The following is a 14314-nucleotide window of genomic DNA, read 5'->3' on the forward strand; positions in this document are numbered from 1 at the left end:
ATCTTGTGTACCAATTCAGTGGTCCATCCATAATTCCATTTCACATAGTCCTTTATCTTCTAGAATAGAGTAATATTTCTCTTAAAATCACTTTTTCAGAAATGGCTAGAGTTTTAAATCTGTTAATCACAGAATACATCTAATAAAGAAAGGAAGTACTACATTTTAATACAATATGGCAAGTTTCTGCCTTCTTTTGTGTGAGGATTACAAATTTAACTTTACTGACTGCTGACTAACAGAAAAAGTTCACTTACTTAAAGCTTTTCCTTATACATTTTTGAAGAATAAAAATTGTTATTATATCATTAATGAAATAAAATCTCAATTTTCTGACATGTATACAGTGTGTAATGACTATAGCATGCAGAGAAGTATGACTTTCCCTCAAATACTTGTCATTTCTAAGTGTAGTAAATATTCAAACATTTCTCCAGTAGAAATGAAACTACTGGAGTTAAACTATGACATAATTTATATATTGAGATCAAGCCAAATAATCATAATGTGAGATAATAGGGAAGGTAAGAAGTTGCTCCACACATCCAACTGCACCCTCAAAAGCACAAACTGCCTTCTATTTATCTTAACTTCTACTGCACAATTCTCAGATTCTGCTATCCACAGACCTCTACTATTATTTTGGAATTAAAATTTTATTCACATTGTTTAACTGACATTTCTCACTTCTTTGCTTTTCATGCTTAGCATAATGTTCATCAATGTTAGTCACATCAGTACAAATAACAGAATTTTATTCTTTATGTCTGGAAAATATTTCACTATGTAAGTATAGCACATTTTCTTCATGTGTTTATCTATTGATGAATGCAGAAGTCTATATTAGTTCTTAACTACTGTAAATATCCCTGATAGATATAGATATCATTCTGAAGTTCTAAATTCTATATTTTGTGACATGTAGTCAGAATGTGGTAGCCCATCAGCGGTCAGTGACTAGTGCTCTGAGAAACATCCATATTTTTTCCATCATGGTTAGGCAAAGTTACATGATCCCAACAGTGTAATTCAGTTGGCATTTCATGAAACTCACCACCATTGTAGCTGTGCTAAAGAAATTACCAGATACATCACAGCTAACGTCTTAGCTCTCCTGATGCTTAGAGAAGGCCATTTTTCATGCTTTGGATGGTCATATCCACCTTCATTTCTGAGAAAAGTCTTTTCAGATCATTGCCCATTCTCTAACTGTATTATTTGCTTAAGTCTTGGTATTCTTAACTGAGTCCCATTTCAAATGATATTTTGCAAACACTGTCAACTTTCATACACTACCGTGTTTATCATTATTTCCTTGGCAATGAAGAGGTTGTTAATACTGAGTTTTTGTTTCTTTTTTGAAGTCATCTTGCTCATAAATTTTCCTTTGGTTGCCAGTACTTTGGGGGCCCTACTCAAAAAATATATGCCCAGAACTGTATCTTTTAAGTGTGTCCAAAAAGAGTTGTCCAGTTCTTTTCAGAGTGTTTTTTTCTTCCTTTATGTCTTGGTATTTTGGGTTGCCTTTTGTTTATAGTGATGTAATTTGGTCCATTTCTTTGTAATGTATATCTGTGTCTTTTTTCCATATATCATTTATAGAAGGCCCAGTATGTATGCCTTGATTTTGATCTTCTAAATTATAATATCACCTTTTCCTTATGTAAGCTGAGTTTATCAAAAACAATCTTCATCTTATTGATGTGAGTTCAACTTATCCAATTTTTGAAAATACTAGAATTATATTTTAATTTTATTGCATACTTTTTAACATCAGTTGATATTAAAATATGGGTTTCATTTTTCTTTTGCTATTATATTTTTGATTACCATTTGGTTTATGTGGTTCCAAACTTGTGTATGTATGATGAAATTTACTTCCTTGCATGTTTTTTGGTTGCTATTAGATTCTTCTTGCTAGGATATTAGTTAAGATTTTTTGAATCTAAAAGAGATATTGGTATCTATAGTCTTCTTTTGCTATATTTTTCTCTGGTACCAATATGGAGTTAATAATATTCTCATAGAATAAATCTGAGAAGTTCACTAGTTACTATTGAACAGCTGGAAATAGCAAAAAGTCTCAGAATTGTTTTGAAAAGGTTTGGTGAATTATAGCTGTGAATATGTACAGTCCTGCCATTTTCCTTTTGGGAGCATTCTTACAGCTCATTCACACTGATTGCTTGTTGTACACCTGCTCATCTTATGTTCTCATCTTTCAGATTTTGTAAGTTATTTGTGCCCAAATAATCATCAGGTTTTTTTCTAGGTTTTTCTAATCTGTTGAGATGCAGATATTCCTGCTATCCCTAGATTTATTTTTATATTTTATGAATATAAAAATAAATTCTTGGCTTTCAATTGCATAAGTATTTTTCTTTTCATGTTTGATATTCATTTGAATAGCTCTCTTTCTTGTTAATCTAGCAAACTATCTCTTGATTTTGCTTTACACTTTAAAGTATGGCTCTTCTTTTGTTGTTTTTTTATTATTTATATTCATCTCAGTAATTTTCCTCTGAATTTTTCTACTTTGTTCTGCAATTTTTGGATTGGCTTTTTGCTTACTTCATATTTACATGAATGAGAATACCTGATTTATTTGCTAAGTGAACAAAATTGTGTATTAGCAAAGGTTTTGTTATATTTTTCAAGATGTGTCATCTTGATTCCTTTTCTGTTTCCTTATGGACCCATTTGTTGGTAGAAGAATGTGTATTTGCTTTGGCAGTTCTCAGCTCCTTTTTCTAATTTTTTTTTTTTTTTTTGGTACTGGGGATTGAACTCAGGACACTGTGCTTGCCAGGCAAGTGCTTATTCTACTCATCTATCTCCCTGGCACCCCATTTTTCTAAATTTTATACTTATGTTGCTGATGTTCAGAGAAAATGCATTTATGGGCTTCATGGGATTCTTTTCTTTAGCATAGTTAGACTTGTGAGACCCAAAATAAATGAATTCTAATCTAGAGTATAAACTGTTTTCATGAGAATAGTGAGATCTCTCCAAGGCTTAAATAAGTTGGTTTTGTTGCCTCACAGAACTGTTCTGTACTATACTTTAGCACTGTGGATTCTTCTTAAAATTTTTGGTTCTATATTCTTTTTTCTGTTAAGGGATATTGGACCTCATTGGAAATACCTTCTGGGAACAGACAGGCCAAAGGCTACTTCTTGGCCCATAAAAGCATGCATAACTGCACAATTGTGATTGGAAGGGATCTAAAAATGAACTGAATTTTGGAAGCATCAGACTGATTCTCAGGACATGCTCTTCATGAGTAGCATACTCAGGCAGGATGCCTGGCTGATTTAAAGGCTCAGATGTTTAGAAAGCTACGTGTATCTAGGAAGGAAAAATATTGGTAGTGAAGCTCATATATTTTCAGGGCCTTTGAGTTTTGGGTGAGACAGATTTATGTTTTTCTTAGACACTTCAAATGCCAATGTACACAGGGTGGTTTATAGGGTGTTCATGATGCCTGAGAAGGCAGACAGCAAGTTATGGGTACTTTTGAGTGTGAGGTCAGTATAGCTCTGGGCTCAGCTGCTGGGATCCTTTGCTGACCACTGCACAATGTTTCTCTGCATGGTCTCTGCAGCATGAGACCTCACAAGACAGATCATCACTCGTGGGCTTCTTGTCAGAGGGAATACAGCAGTCATAATGCAGTAGCTTGTGACATTGGGCTTAGTACCTGTAAGAGACACTCACTTCTCTAGCAGGAGACGGATCAGGGCCCTTCGTGTGAGAGACACTGCTAGAGGTCCTTGCTACCTCTGTAGTTGCTACATGAATTCCTTCCTAGTACTGGGTTTATCTCAGATGAAAGACACAAGATGTATAAGCTTCCATTTCTAACAAGACTTTGTACCCACCTGCTGTGAAAAATTTCTCCATGTTCCTACTACCCTTTGCACTCTTCCTCACACATTGCATTAACATATGTGTTTTCTCCCTTCTAAGACCATGGCTGGAGGGGCTTCTGACTCATCTAATTAGTCATCAAGTCGGTGACCTCAAAGTTTCATGATATTTGGAGAATCTACAAATCTGACAACCTCAAAATTTCCTTACTAATACAGAAACAAAGGAATAAATAATGGCATGAAATAATAAAGTTCAGAGGAATGTAAAGGCTTTTGCATTAATAAAATATTAAAACAATGAAAATTTTCAGATTTTGAAGATGATAGTGAGGCAAAAATGAGAGCCTCCATCTTAGTTGCAAATAGCATTTTTTTTGTCCTTGTAGTATTCAAGGACTGGGAATATAAGAATTTTCAAGGGTTATCATAAAGCACATTTAATGACTATTTGTACACTTTGACCATTACAAGATTTCCTACACAAATTACTGAACAACAGTATTCCAATAAACTTTTGATATGTAACAAGCTGTATTTCTGCCATTGATATAAAAAAAATTATACAAAGGATGAGCCCAAATGAAATTTTGTTAAGTAAAAGACTATAATTCATATATGATAATTTATTGAATTTAATACTCTAATCCCTGGCCTTTTAAAAACAGTACAGTGACCTTATCGATCTTCTTTCTAATTTTGTCTATCTTTTGTGTATATGCAGGAAAGGCATGAGCCATATAGGCCAAATGAGGAATATCGCCAATATCCACCATATCAAAATCTTCAATTTCCATATGAAAATGACAATCAGTATCCTTACTGAGTGATTACAGGACATGTTTAAGAGGTAAACCTGGACTAGTGAAACAGTTTTCATTCCATCATTTTTGTTGTTGTTGTTTGTTTACTTTCCAAAAGTATCAATACTGTTAGCAAAGGAGGAAACACAAGCAGTAAGGCAAAAAGTCTAGTTTAAGAGACATAGTTGTTCTGGCTTGCATCTAGATGATGCAAAGCCTCATGTGGCCTGAGAGACTTTTGAACATCACTGAATTTAGAATAGTGATTCACTTCTGCTGCGGTGCTGGGATTAAGGCTGGGCAATTGCTGCAGCCATCCACTGATTTGACTGGCACCACCATAACCCTGGGAGACCGATACAATGTAGAGGCCAGAAAAGGCTTGATTCCCTGTCACCTTGTTCCTTATGTTGCCTTGTGGACACCACAAGTCATTCTCTGCCAAGCCACTCTGGCTTGGAGCCACCTGATTATGGACTGAAGCCACTGCAAACTGTGAGCCAGATGTTCCTCTCCTTCCTGAACTTGGTGCGGCAGGGATTTTGTCTAAGCAATGAGCAAAGCAACTAGACAGAAGTCTACTACAAGGTCTTGTAACCTGCACTGATTTACCAATGCCCTGAAAGAAGAGAACCACTCTGGTTAAAGATGAGTTTCTAAAGCAGAAATACCTGCACTTATGTCCAGTCTCGTGACACTGAACTTTATGGAATTTTCCCTAAGCTCAAATTTATCATGAACAAAAATACCAGTCATAGTTGTGCTGTTTATAACTGGAGAAATTATTCAAAAAGTATATTAAGCAAACACACTTGATCAAAATTTTGCATAAATACAGAAAAGCCTTCCAAAAAACCTGTCTTTCCATATGCTTAAATACCTTTCCTAAATTATAATCTTTCAAAGTTAAACAATACCAACCGTGAACTTCTGAAATATTAGAACATTAAGGCCACATCTAGATCTTTGGAATAAAAATCTGAACATGAACGATATCACTATATGATCTCAAAATCTTTGAGAAGCTATGTATTAAAATTTTTTCAGCCTACTGTGATAAAAATGAACATATTGATATGAACAAGGAGACATAGAAATAGCACTTCTAGGCTGGAAAGATAGCTCAGGAGTTTAAAGTACCTGCTTAGGTAAACACAGGGACCGGGATTGGATCCCCATTGTGCTATGTCAGCCCTGCCCATAGGGCATGCTGAGAGGGCAATAGAGTCCAGGCCTGATGGTGGGGACCTGTAATCTGTACAATTAGAAAGCTGAAAAACAGAAGGATCACTACAAGCCCAATCTGTGTAGTGACAAGCTGTAGACTCTGTAGTCTGCAGCCCCTAAACTAAAAAAAAAAAAAAATAGCACTTACTTTTCACAAAATCAACTTATCTATTTTGGTCCTACCTTTAAAATTACAAATTATATGAAACATTTGGTATCTCACTAGCACATACAATCCTTTATGGAGACAAAGAAGAGTGCATCACAATTCAATGGTAAAAATATCCCTTAGACTATCAATTGTTTCTCAGTCCTTTTGGACATTTTATTGTAACTGAATTTCTTTGATCATTGGTAAAATTTCCTATCCATCCAATGTATTGTAAACACAGACATCATGTAATAACTGCATATAATTCATTGAGGAGGTACACCTTAGGACATTATTTTGGGAAAAGTCTAGGCAATATCTAATGGTAAATAGAGGAGCTTAGAGAAAATCTTAGAAGAAATTTATATTTTTTGAAAATGAAGAGTAATAATTTTTTTTCAGACATTTAGTGATTATTGAATTAGCGAGTGTCTGTGAGGTAGTCTTGTGGACAATGGATTATATCCTCTTTCATCATCTCTAAATAGAATCTTTATAAAACAAGAATATAATAATTCCTTTAACAGCATTTCTTTTTACACTCTGTTGCTTTCCTTTTCTGCACAGGCTTGACTCCAAAATTCAGCTGCAGCATTGTTTCTTCATCCCTCATATCACACAATGACTCCCTCCCATCATGTTGAAGGATGACAGCACATGAAGAAGCAGAATGAAGACTGTGCTTTACTTCATTCCTTCCCCCTCTGGATGATCACTTTCTTTATTAATCTTTGTTCAGACACTCAATCTCATGCTTTGAATCTGATTTCACTAATATTTCTATCCTAGACTGAGTTAATTACTGACAGAAATAAATATGAGCATGCAGACATGGGTATGGCCTTTATTTCCACTTGACTTGGTGGCACATCACTCAACTCCTCCCAATAGGAAAGCATTCCAGAAAAACATTGGACTTTTGGAGTTGTTGTGGTTTGTGTGTAGGTTTCCCTGATGAAGCTATGGGGCAGCTCATGAAGCTATGGGGCAGCTTCTGGTGTTTTTGATTGATTCTTGATTGAGCACTTAGGTCTATGGGAGTGAGTAGACTGAGACAGATACTTTGCATTACAATGTGAGAGGGAGAAAAAGGTTACCTAGCTGCCCAAGCCACTACCAGTCCTTTTGCTCTCTGCTCTTTGCCTCAGCTGGTAAAGTTTGCTCCCTGTCCTGTGCAACACAGCCTTGGAGTCAACTGAGTATGGACTGACACCTCCACTGATTGTAGGCCAAATACACCTTTTCTTCCTTAATTTTGACTCTCTGATATTTGTCTCAGCATTGAAAGAATAGTGACTGAGATGGGGGAAAATATTGGAAGTTATATATAAAAATATAGCTTCCCATGGTTAGTATTTGTTAAGGAATCTATGTCAGTTCTGATTCCTAAGCCTTTACATCTAGTCTTCAGAGATGAGAGGACTATCATGTTTTGTTTGTGAATGTTTTTATTGCCCTCTTTCCTCTATCTTTTTATGTTTCTGAAACTTCTTTTTCATGGTCTTTCTTTCTCAATGAGACTATAAGTTCATGCCAAATATTTTGGACCAAATTTACATGTTTATATTTGTTTATCTGAACAACTACTTTGAAGACAACAATATGCAATATAACAATGTGCAATAAACATCATGACCACCTTTACTGTCAGGTTTTACCCACAGCACTGGTGGTGGTGGTGGTGGTGGTAGAGCAAAGTGATAAGAAAGATAAGAGGCATTTATTGTGGACATGTGAGGACCACAGGGAAAAACATGCAGGAACCCTTGGGCACGAACAGTGCAGGGCAGATATATTTATAGTCTCCTAAAGGGAAAGGGACCTGGGTATGTAAGGTAATGAAACTATGACAGCTCATAGGAGGTCACCCTGAGATGTGAGGAAGAACATCTTGACCCACTGTGGAAGGCGTGCAGGGAGTGCTTGGAAGAGGAACAGGCAGGTAGAAGATCTGGGCTCTTCACCACCTTGTGGAGTTGCCATGGTGATTCAGCTTGTTTCCACATGGACCAGCCTATCAACAACCATTGTTCAATTTCTACCATCTTGTTTTTTAAAACACTGTATCTTTTCTAACATTTTTTATGTTCATTCTCATTAAGACAAAAACATTTTTAAAAAAATAAGCGATAGTGTTATGACACCAAAACTAAGACTGATGATACCAAGTACAATAGTAGCTAATATTTATCTTTGAGAAATTACTGTTTACAACTGTGAATCTCACATACAGTTGTAAATGATTATCTGAATTTCAATTCTAAGAACAGTGACTGCAAAAAGCAAATGTATTTTTATAATAATTAAGTCAAAATTGATTTTTCTCTTATGTCTACTATTACGTGAACACCTGGCTTGCTCCTGAAGTAATATTCTCCCCTAAACTCTCAAAAGATGTAAATTATGTTTTTTATTTTAATGTAAGGCACATAGTCCCAAACTGCTAAGATGATTTCACTTTAAGAACGACAATTATTTGAACATGCACTATTCTGTAACTATGAATTTCAGCAAGTATTTGCTTCAGTCTTTTGCCTAAAATATTCTAAATTCAGGGAGATAACCTAATTTAAATAATAGACTGTGACAAAATATTTGAAACAAAGAGTCTAATTTTGCCACACTCATTTTCATTACATTATTAGAGAAGAAGCATAATTTTTGTTAGATGGTAGGAAAAATTGTTGACATAGTGTTGTCCTGTTGTGGCCACTCATTAGAAAGACAGAAAAGACAGAGAGAGTACTGTGGGAGACTGCAATGTGCACTCTCCAGAGAAACACAGCTCCCTGCCCTCCTCCTCCCCTGACCTCTCCTTCACCTCACTCACTGAGAAGTACACAGCTTGCTATATTGAAACAGACAGTCCCTTACCTGACAAAAAGAATGTCCTGATTCTGGCTGAGGTACTACTGGTCTCAATAATAACAAAACAGCAACATGTGGAGGGACTAGGCTCTGTGTTCATGCTGGGAGAGGCTTTGAGCAAAATCCTGTGAAATTCCAGGGCTAAGACATGAGATAACATCTCAGCTGAGGCCTTGGTTCTCCAAAGCATTATATCTTCCTGGCAGTAAAGGTGACAACCTGTAGGGATTTGTTGGTCTCTCAGTGTGATCAATTGTATCCAAGGAGATACAGTGGCAGGTATGAGGAAAAGATAGACAAGAAGACAAAAGCTAGATTAGGTGGTGGCTTGTCTACCAGGTGGGTGATACAAGCCCTAGAACATCAGTAAGGACTTTTTTATATCTTTACAAAGCTGCCAGAATAAGGTTGCCTAGTGACTAATAGCCTGCAAAGTCCAGGCAGGATGTTTTTCTCAAGACTGAGGTAGCTTAACTGGTTTAGGCAATGAGACCTCATCCTACCTTCAAACATATGATGACTTCAGATTTATATAGATGTATGTTAAAATGTTGCTTGTTTTCTTGTTTCCTGTATTTGTGTTACTTTCTCACAGCATCATTAAGGAATTAGCCTGGAGTACTGTTTAAAATCATATCCCCAACAGGACAAGAATGGAGGAGCAAACATACAGCAGACAGAATTAAACTCTCTAGCTTTGCTAAGTGAGATAAAAAAGGAAAAAGTTGATTCAAATTGTGAGCTGTTATTTGCAAGTTGCTCTGCACAGCCTAGGAAAGGGGCACAAACTGGGCTCAGGGAGGGCCCCATGCTGTGGACCTGGGAAGACTCAGATGGGATTCCCCATCTAGCTGGATGTGCACATGCCCGGTCCAGCTTCAGAGGTTGACACACAATACCAACTATACTCCTGTGCTGCTGGTGCTGAGTAGAGGGTCATGACTAGTGCATGCCATGGCCCTGACCCTGGTTTTGTGTGTTCCTGGCATTGAAAATTCATTAGGGTAAAGACAGTGCATTCCATGGAGCTAGGATATGGCTCAGTAGAATAAGCACTTGCCTGGCAAGTGCAAGGGTTTGAGTTCACAGTTCTGGAAAAAAAAAGTGCCTTCTTGGGCAAAAACAAAACACCCAGCACTCAAAGCCAGCAAGATAGACAGAACACTGGGTGCTTCTTACAGTGGCTGTGGTTACATGGGCATGGCTCCCTTGACTCAGGGGGAGGAGAAGTGTGAGAGAAAGAGCCCATTCCTAGTAGCAGTTTACCCAGCTTCCCACAGTGGAGTGAAAACAACCAGAGGCAGAGCCCCAGTATTCAATGGTCTCAAGGTTTTTGCTTGGTCTCAACAACACTGATTATACAGAGAATTCAAGTTATAATTTAGTCTACTCAAAACACTGTTTAAATCACTCCAGAATCTCATATCACTCAATTCATAATTCTTTCATAAAAATTTCAAAATGATTTTTTAAAAAAAAAATATTGGGAATAGAAATTCTACTTAGCTAAAGATCAAACCTTTTAAGGAGCTTTTCAAATGAAAGCATGGATGGCCTCCAGTTATGCTGCGAAGGTTCTAGAATGCCCACCTGGAGAGAGACAAGTTCCATTCCCCCAGGAAGGGAGCTTAGAAGAAAAGCAAGTAATAGAGTGGTTCTCTCTTTTCATTACAGTAGACAGGAAAAGAAAAATGTTTACATTTTCCCCTTAAGGTGACTAAATTGAAAGACTATTTTCATCTTAAAGATAAAAATAGTTTGCTTTAAAAAAAATCACATTTCCTAAGGTTTGCAATAATGAGGATATATTAAAAGATTACTTAAAATTTTTAAATTCCTAATAAGGTTGATTGCTTGTTTTACAGTCCTAAATTAAAATTAGTATAAAAAAGTTTTGATGTTTTATCAACATTTTATATTCAGCAAGAATGCTATTCACAGTTACAACAACCAGCTCACTCTGAGGGCAAATGGCTGTGAGATTAATGCCTCCCTAGTCTTTCTTCTTAAAGCCAATGTTATAAGGTTTGCTATTCAAGTGAATGCCAAAGGCTTACAGCTCATTTTAAACTATCTTCCTTTTATGGGGTTTTATTTTTTTTATTAATTTTATTGAGAAACAAATAGCAATGAGATACTTACAAAACTAATCAATAGGACAGTTTCAAAAATTAATACATTGTTCATTACTATCTTCTTAGTGGTCATCCATAGTACAAGATGCAGACATGATATCTTGTCCAAACACTATTACTACAAATCTTTCTTCTCATACAATTAAGATAAAGTAGCTGTATATCTATCCTAAATATTTTGAATATGCAGATACAAGATGGCCCTTCATTTATATCCCCTTCTTTGTTTAGCTTTCTCAGAGATGGGTATTCCATTGCCATTAAAATATTGTAGGTACATCAATTCAGCAAAATTACCTAATATAGTCCAGTGCTCTATAATACTATGGGTTATCCATAAGACTGGCAATGTAAGAAGCTGTTGACTTGAACATTTTACAGCTCAGCATATTGACTTTTCATAACTCATTTTTACACTTTTCTGCAGGATGGTTAAGACCAAGATAAAGCAAGACCTATATCACAACAAATGTAACTTTTGTATCTAACAAAGTTAGACAAATCCCTTCAGTATTTACTCTGAAACCCTGTAACGCATTTTGTAGATCCTTTGTCAGTGTTGGCCATGTGAATGAGACACGACCATTGCTTGACCAATTTGCTCTCTGTGAAAGCTTGAGAGAATGTTTTCTATCCATGTGACTCTCCTTAGGCACACTCTACATCATTGATCACTTTTCCTCTGTGGCCCAATAATCTCCTTGATAAGTAACTTTGGGACACAACAGAGTTACAGTACAGGTTCCCTCTTATTGCCTCTCAAGTAAATGTTTTAAAAAAACAGTAATAAATGAAAACAAGAGTCAAGAAAAAAAAGTTATAGAAATATCCTGCTGCAATGCTATACATGGTTAGATTTCTAATCTTCTTTGTAAAAAATAAGTAATTGATTATTCCTATTTTTTAAAATAGTTTCACTTTTTAAAGTTTTTTTTTCACATTCCATAGTGATTTAAAGTTTAAAATATCAATACTTGATAGAAATACCTGTTCCATCCTGTCCAAAATGTTTGATATTTAGACGATGAGGTTAAGCTCAGCTGTCTATGTTATAGGGTAATAATGTTATTAAGCTTCTCTTCTCAAAGGTTAGCAATTTAAGTTTGTAGAACAAAAATTAGAGAAAAAGAAAGGCTGCAAGGAAAGTCAACATTTTGTCCCTAGCCTTTCAAGGTCAATGAGGACTCAATTATCTTCTTGTGTCCCAAGAGTTTCAAGAAATCCAGAACAATCAAGATCAAATACATGTATGGACCAATGCAATGACTTGACGACCTCTACCTTTCTCATCCTTGGCAACTTCGATGACACCTGGGAGATCTGGAAGCTGGATCTTGGCACCTTTGTACCTGATGATGCCAGACACAGTAGTAAGAATAGGGAACTCACAGGCTGCCACCTCAGAATATACTCCTATCAGGTTACTCAGCAGTATTGACTTCCACACAGATGGAAAACCCACAAAACCAATTAGAGCATCACCTGTCTTGGCCACACCACCTTCTCCTGGCCTACCACCACCACCACATTTTGGTCTAATGAGTTCTCTATGAAGCTTAACAAGGTGAGCCTTATGCAGCCCTAGGTGATGTGCTCTGGCCTTATGCTTTTGAGTCCGAGCCATGTCGACTTCAATCTCTGCAATCTTTGCTAAAGTGCTGCTTGTGGTGTGAGTCCAGGGTACTCAGTAGCCTCCACCCTAGTCATCTCCCCTCACACACTATACTGCCAACAAACCACACAACTGGTGAGATTAACTTTTGCATTTTAATATCAGGGATTCTTTCCATAGCACTGGCATCAAGGCAGGAAGGACATGAAGACATGGTATGGCAAAAGGAAGCTGCTAACATCATGGTGGTTTTGTCTTATAGAAAAAGATTGACAAGCTCTTTACAATACAATAAAATAAATACTCTTTTTAGTTTAGCTACTATGCATGCTTACCTAGTAAATGTGAGTTGACTTCTCACCTTTAAATCCACAGAAGAAAGCAATAATTGTCCTAAAAGTATGCATGTTTTGAAAATCACAGACCATAAACTGTGATATAAAATATTTTTGTTCTTACTAAAGTAAGAGACAGTGAATGTACCAGCTAAAATCTACCATGTTATGATTTGCAACCTGCATTTCCCTGCCAGGAATTCAAATTCTTTAATGATAGGAGAGCTTCATTTGTTTTAGTTCATTGATTGCTAAAATGCTCTAGTTTTCTGCTTGTATTTGTCAAAAATCTTATTATCTGAAAAGCATGGTTTAGAGGCACAAATAATAAACAGAGTTTAGAATATGGAAATTGGTGGAGACTTCTACAGGTAGGGAAGACAGAAAGGGAAGGAAGAAGTGAGATGCAGGAAGAGAGGTTATCTTCATTGAATCTCCAGGTAAATATTTCCTATAAAAGCAGAGAGAAAAGTATTACAGCAATTCAATATACCCATATTTATATGCTTTCTTAAGCAAGAGATTACTTTATCTGATAAACTGGCTTTGTATAAAAAAAAGCCAGGAATGCAAGAACATGGTTACCTTTGATTTTATAAAATTAATCAGAGGTCGGGGAGATGGCTCAGTGGAATAAGCACTTCCCCAGCAAGTGCAAGGGCCTGAGTTCAATCCCCGGTTCTGCAAAAAATAAATAAATAAATAAATAAATAAATAAATAAATAAATAAAATTAATTAAAAATAAAATAAAATTAATCAAATATCTGTTTATAATACAAGTAGAAAAGTAAAGAAATTTAGATCGAGGGGACAGATCTCTTGAAAATAGGAAATTGAGGATCAGGGGATTAGGGAATTGAGAACCTAATGACCGCCAATTTCAAAAGCTGTGACAAACATGAAATAAGAATAATAAGAATAAGGATAACAATGGGGAAGAGGCAGAGGGAGTGAGGGAGTGAGAAGGGGAAGGGGATTTATTTTGTTTTTGTTACTTGTTGTTTTAAATAGAAAAATGTAGACATAACAAATGATTACAAAATCAGTTGACTGCAGGGCCAGGGAGATGGATCAGTGGAATAAGTGCTTCCCTGGCAAGGGCCTGAGTTCAATTCCCAGTTCCAAAAAAAAAAAAAAAAAATCAGTTGACTGCATGAGGAGAATCAATAAATATTATTTTGTTACTACATATTTGGTAGGAAAAATTGGGCATAACTTAAGATTGATAGTTAGAGATGGAGTTTGTACAGACAGGAATGGGGAGATTGATAATTTAAGCTAAAGGAAAACTAGGAGAAGTGAAGCACTGATAT

General features: G+C 36.1%; 1 pseudogene; it reads right to left on the bottom strand.

Moving 5' to 3' along the window:
* Window positions 1-10785: 10785 nt before the first annotated feature.
* LOC101575703 overlaps window positions 10786-14314 on the bottom strand; it is a 4274-nt pseudogene continuing 745 nt past the window's right edge.

The sequence above is a fragment of the Octodon degus genome, unplaced genomic scaffold (assembly GCF_000260255.1).
Source record: "Octodon degus isolate 3935 unplaced genomic scaffold, OctDeg1.0 scaffold00341, whole genome shotgun sequence".
NCBI classification, from domain to species: Eukaryota; Metazoa; Chordata; class Mammalia; order Rodentia; family Octodontidae; genus Octodon; species Octodon degus.